This window comes from Erinaceus europaeus, chromosome 12 (assembly GCF_950295315.1).
Source record: "Erinaceus europaeus chromosome 12, mEriEur2.1, whole genome shotgun sequence".
Taxonomy (NCBI): Eukaryota; Metazoa; Chordata; class Mammalia; order Eulipotyphla; family Erinaceidae; genus Erinaceus; species Erinaceus europaeus.
Genome location: NC_080173.1, coordinates 22,460,217 through 22,466,296, shown reverse-complemented (window position 1 = coordinate 22,466,296; position 6,080 = coordinate 22,460,217). Strand labels below are relative to the sequence as shown.

At 39.1% G+C, this 6,080-nt stretch overlaps 1 pseudogene; it reads right to left on the bottom strand.

The window, feature by feature from the left end:
* Positions 1–2,303: 2,303 nt before the first annotated feature.
* Positions 2,304–2,608, bottom strand: LOC103111343 (thioredoxin-like; annotated as a pseudogene).
* Positions 2,609–6,080: the final 3,472 nt, after the last annotated feature.

The following is a 6,080-nucleotide window of genomic DNA, read 5'->3' as shown; positions in this document are numbered from 1 at the left end:
AACCAAGGTTTCTTAGGCTGGTCACCCAGAAAGCTCCCTATTTTCTAATATTTCCTGGATAGAATGCTAACCAACACATGGAAGGATGAGTGAATTGTTTCTATTGTTTATTAAATTTCTGTATGAGTCTGACTCTCAAATAAGAATTTACAATTCTCTATAAAAATGCAAGGCCTTGAGAGTCGGGCTGTAGCGCAGCGGGTTAAGCGCAGGTGGCACAAAGCACAAGGACTGGCATAAGGATCCCGGTTTGAACCCCGGCTCCCCACCTGCAGGGGAGTCACTTCACAGGCGGTGAAGCAGGTCTGCAGGTGTCTATCTTTCTCTCCTCCTCTCTGTCTTCCTCTCCTCTCTCCATTTCTCTCTGTCCTATCCAACAACGACAACAACAATAATAACTACAACAATAAAACAACAAGGGCAACAAAAGGGAATAAATAAATAAAATAAATATTTAAAAAATTTAAAAAATGCAAGGCCTTTTGTAACAAGAATAAATATGCAACCCAATAATAAAGATCAGTTATGTTCAAATCCGTTTGATAGCTGTAATCAGTATTGACATCTTGCTAATAGATTGCAATGGGCAATATGGGCAAGCACAATACTGTAAATTGCTAAATTTTAATGCAATGGTTTTTCTTTGAATTTTACATATTTCATCTTATACACTCAGAAACTATTTTTGGAAAAGTTCCACTCACATCCATAAGTCTGCCACAGAAGCCCACAGTAAGGAAGAGGTTAAAAACCTAGACTAGTACGTAAACTATAAGAATGTAGAAGCTACTCCTTTATTGATTGAAATTGCTCATTTCTTTTGCTCAAAAATCTACCACCTGAAGGGATTTGATTAATTTAAGAATAACCTAAAGTCAAGAGGGTTCTGATATTTTATATCCTCTCCTCATCTTGGTATCCATACCCTTAATTTTCTCCCAGGGCTCTTTCCTTTCTTCACTCTGGGTGGCATAGTCATAAAAGGAATTGTATCCTTTGAAACTGACTGGAGACAATACTCCTGAAAATCCTATGGACTGGTAAAGACTTTTCAGGACATGTGCCTAACTTCAATACCTTCTGGAAGGAGGTGACAGCACTAAAAGGGAGATAGAAAATAAAACCTAACAAGTAGAAAGAAACCCAGCAATAATTCATACTTTGGGGATTTCCATGTTACCTTTTTCCTCCATAAATGAAATGTGATATTGTATTCAGAATAGACATTTTAACTGTTTTGAGGACACTAAGTTAATGTATGTTCTTTAGAGCCTAGAATTCAGTCATATAATGTATGACTTGAATGCATGAGGACATGGGTTTGATCTGCTGCATCAGATAACAATAAGAATAACAATGTAAACATGATAGTGTTGGCTTCTCTTTGTGTCTGGATCTCACAATAATTAAATCATACACACACACACACACACACACACACCTCATACAGGCCTGAAGACTTCTGAGATGACCAATCAATGTTTCTCAATTACAAACCTCTGGCAGCAAAGAAAGACTCTCAGGGTCTCCATTGCTCTACTCTTCAAACAATATTTTAAAAATTTATTTTACAAAATTATAATATTTCAGGGGTTATAACTTCACACCTATATATGGTATGCATGCCACTTCACTCTCCATCAGAATTCTGTGTCATCCTCCCCGCCATCAACCACCATAGTGCTCAGAAAGTCTAAGACACTTGAAAAAAGAAATGCTATCTGGAAATGTCATAGGGGAAAATATACTTTTATCACTGTGGTTCATTTCAATGCAGGCAACCAAGCTATGCAAATCAATGTACAGAACTCCAGTGGAATCTGTGACGAACGTCTTTAAAAGAAAGATATATTTTTTAATTATCAAGTGAGGAGAGAGAGAGAAACCCAGAGCACAACTCTAGCATTCTAGCCACTATAGTGAAGGAGAAAATTAGTCCACAATGTTAGGAGTCACTAAGAATACTAGCAAGCTACTTACAAAAGAACACCTGACCTCTTTGACCAATCTGGTAGAGTCACAACTGCAGAGTCCAAATCAGATTAGGAGGCTAGAACTAATCAGGAGATAATGGGACAATTGAAAGTCACTCACCTTGCCCACTTTTTTTTTGGTAGCCACTTGCATTTATTTTGAAAGCTAATCAGACACCAGGCAGTTTTAAAAAGGGTAAATTAATTATTTCATTGTTCCTTAGATTTAATGGGAGCTGAGCATATAATTTTCATATCTGGTCTTTAATTTTTGTAAATAAAAAATTATAGTCAAAGAGATTATGTTATCAGGGACTATGATTAGATGAATTAATTAATGGTAGCTTCAAGTTTTTCCTTATTAGCACCACCAAATTCACCCATCTGTTGTCCCTTTTTAAAGAAATGGAAGGTTGGCATAAATTTGACTTCATACTCTGAGGCAACATCCTGACAGTTATCCACATCTACTTCAAGGAACACCACATTGGGATAGTTTTCACAAAGGAAATGAAAGAAAGGCTTAATCATCCAAGGCCCACACAAAGGGCTGAGTTGCCTACTACTATCAGTTTATCTCCTAGAGAATCTCTGTCTTCCTGAAAAGCAGACTTGCTCTCAATCTGTTTCACCATTGTGACAGCTGGTGTGCACTGAGCAGCCTAAGTGCACATTTTCTTGAAGATAAACTTTGTCCTAGTCTACCTTCTGGCTACAGTAATCATATTCCTCTTATATAGAAAAAGTCACTCTCTTCTCCAGAGTCTAGTCCCATTATGGCCTGAAATTCAGGTTCACAGTCCAAGATTTTGCCACCATATCATGTTCTTACACAACTGAGACAGCTTCTACAGACAGTTCCCATGGATCTTTAGAAATGTAAAATCAAGGAACAATTTGGTGAGTATGTGTGTTCGTGTACACATACACACACAAAAATGCACACACACATAATGTGGAAAAATAAATATGAAGTGAATGCTATAGACGCTTCTCTTCAAAAAGGATGAAAATGGGAAACCTAAAGGAACCTATTATAATTCTGAAATCTGGTAGGCTATGTGCTCCTGTTTAGGATGCAGTGCAACTTACTGACAATGATGTATTACATTTCTTAATTATGATCTCCAAGTATATCTACTCTGTCCACAAAATGTAGCCTAATGAAGAACTGAACATTTTTCCCCTAATCTTTCTGTATGTACAATATTGAGTAAATCTTCCTTTCTGTCCCAGCTTTCTGTCCCAGCTCATTATTTGGAAAACTTCAGTTTTTTTTTTTATAATTTTTTAAATATTTATTTTATTTATTTATTCCTTTTTGTTGCCCTTGTTGTTTTATTGTTGTAGTTATTATTGTTGTTGTTGTTGTTGGATAGGACAGAGAGAAATGGAGAGAGGAGGGGAAGACAGAGAGGAGGAGAGAAAGACACCTGCAGACCTGCTTCACCACCTGTGAAGCAACTCCCCTGCAGGTGGGGAGCCGGGGTTCGAACCGGGATCCTTATGCCGGTCCTTGTGCTTTGCACCACCTGCGCTTAACCCGCTGTGCTACAGCCCGACTCCCCAAAACTGCAGTTTTTACAAATAAACTAATAAATAATACATTCCACTACATGAAATAAACATGCAAAAAAATCTTATAAAAATAAGTCCTTCTGTTCACTGGGTTGCCTGTAGAATTGTTGAAAGCAGGGGGTCGGGCAGTAGCACAATCGGTTAAGCACATGTGGCGCAAAACACCGACTCTCGTAAGGATTCGGGTTGGAACCCCCGGCTCCCCACCTGCAGGGAAGTTGCTTCACAGGCGGTGAAGCGGGTCTGCAGGTGTCTATCTTTCTCTCCACCTCTCTTCCTTCCCCTCCTCTCTCCATTTCTCTCTGTCCTATCCAACAACAAAGACATCAATAACAACAATGATAAAAACAACCAGGATAACAAAAACAAAGGGGGGGGGAATGGCCTCCAGGAACAGTGGATTCGTGGTATAGGCACCAAGCCCTGGCAATAACCCTGGAGGCAAAAAAAAAAAAAAAAAAAAAAAAATAGAATTGCTGAAAGCAATTAGTCTTCAGCTTCATAAGAGTTTCACTGGCTAAAGGGGTTCTTTTTTTTTTTTTTTTTTTTAAATATTTATTTTATTTATTTATTCCCTTTTGCTGCCCTTGTTGTTTTATTGTTGTACTTATTATTGTTGTTGTTGTTGTTGGATAGGACAGAGAGAAATGGAGAGAGGAGGGGAAGACAGAGAGGGGGAGAGAAAGATAGACACCTGCAGACCTGCTTCACCGCCTGTGAAGCGACTCCCCTGCAGGTGGGGAGCCGGGGTTCGAACCGGGATCCTTATGCCGGTCCTTGTGCTTTGCGCCACCTGCGCTTAACCCGCTGCGCTACAGCCCGACTCCCGCTAAAGGGGTTCTATATAACAACCTTACCTAGACTTCTGTTTGAGTCACACAGTTCTTGACACATTTTTTTGAAGAACATTTTAAATATTACTGAGACTTTAACAAAGAACTTACAATCTCACCACAGGTATGATCTTCCCTCTTGAAGCTCTCCCTTAATTTAAAGGTAAGATAGAAGCTGAAAATTAGAAATATTTTTACTTTTTTTAAATATAATTTTTATATATATTTTTAATTTATATTTATTTATTTTTCCCTTTTGTTGCCCTTGTTGTTTTTTTTGTTGTAGTTATTATTGTTGTTCTTGCTGCTGTTGTTGGATAGAACAGAGAGAAATGGAGAGAGGAGGGGAAGACAGAAAGGGGGAGAGAAAGATAGACACCTGCTGACCTGCTTCACCGCCTGTGAAGTGACACTCCTGCAGGTGTGGAGCCGGGGGCTCCAACCGGCATTCTTAGGCCGATCCCTGCGCCACCTGCACTTAACCCGCTGTGCTACCACCCAACTCCCATATTTTATTTATTTATTCCCTTTTGTTGGCCTTACTGTTTTATTGTTGTAGTTATTATTGTTGTCGTTGTTGTTGGATAGGACAGAGAGAAATGGAGAGAGGCTGGGAAGACGGGGGAGAGAAAGACAGGTACCTGCAGACCTGCTTCACCGCTTGTAAAGCAACGCCCCTGCAGGTGGGGATCCTGGGGGCTCGAACCCTGATTCTTATGCGGGTCCTTGAGCTTTGTGCCATGTGTGCTTAACCTGCTGTGCTACCGCCAGACTCCCATACTTTCACTTTTTAATTCATCAAACCTTGGTAACTCTATTAATTTCTTATTTGTTATTAATAACTTGTTACAAGATTGCAAGATTACAATGATTCTGATAATTTTTTTTATTTCCTCTAAGTTTTACTTGAAAGCTAGTTTTTCTTTCATAAAAATTTTCTTTTTCACATTTTCTCATAGACAATAGCCAAGTAGTAAAAGATATTTCTAATATTCTGCCTGAAATCTCCTTAGTTCAATGAGCTAGTCTTTAGGTTTATTATTGATTTGTCCATACCACTGCAGAAGCAGTGCAGCTAAACTTTCTTACCAATGCCAAGGATTTCCTTTCTCCTCACTTTTCTTTAGGTCTTGAAGGATAATTTCATAGGGCTATCAGGCTTACTTTAAGAGCCTCTTTAAGATTCTTTAGGCTTTATTCAAACTTTCCTTAAGCACTTTTAGTTTCTGCTCACTCCCTTGTTCTAAAGTCATTCCCACATGTTTTAGGTTTTTGTTGTATCTCACTTCTGGCATCGAAAATATGTTCTCATTTTATGGATATGTGACAGATTATTCAAAAGAATTCCTGGTCTAAATAACAATGTATTTTGTTTATAAATACACAAGAGGAGTTGGTCTTGATAGGAATCATTTTATCCCTTTTTTTTCTTTTCTTTTTTATCTTCCTTAGGACAGAGAGAAATGGAGAGAGGAGGGGAAGACAGAGAGGGGGAGAGAAAGACACCTGCAGACCTGCTTCACCGCCTGTGAAGCAACTCCCCTGCAGGTGGGGAGACGGGGGTTTGAACCGGGATCCTTCCGCCTGTCCTCGTGCTTTGCGCCATCTGCACTTAACCTGCTGTGCTACCGCCTGACTCCCAACTTTATTACTTTTATCTTTTCTGCATGGGATTGGCTAAGCCATCTGTGGGTTG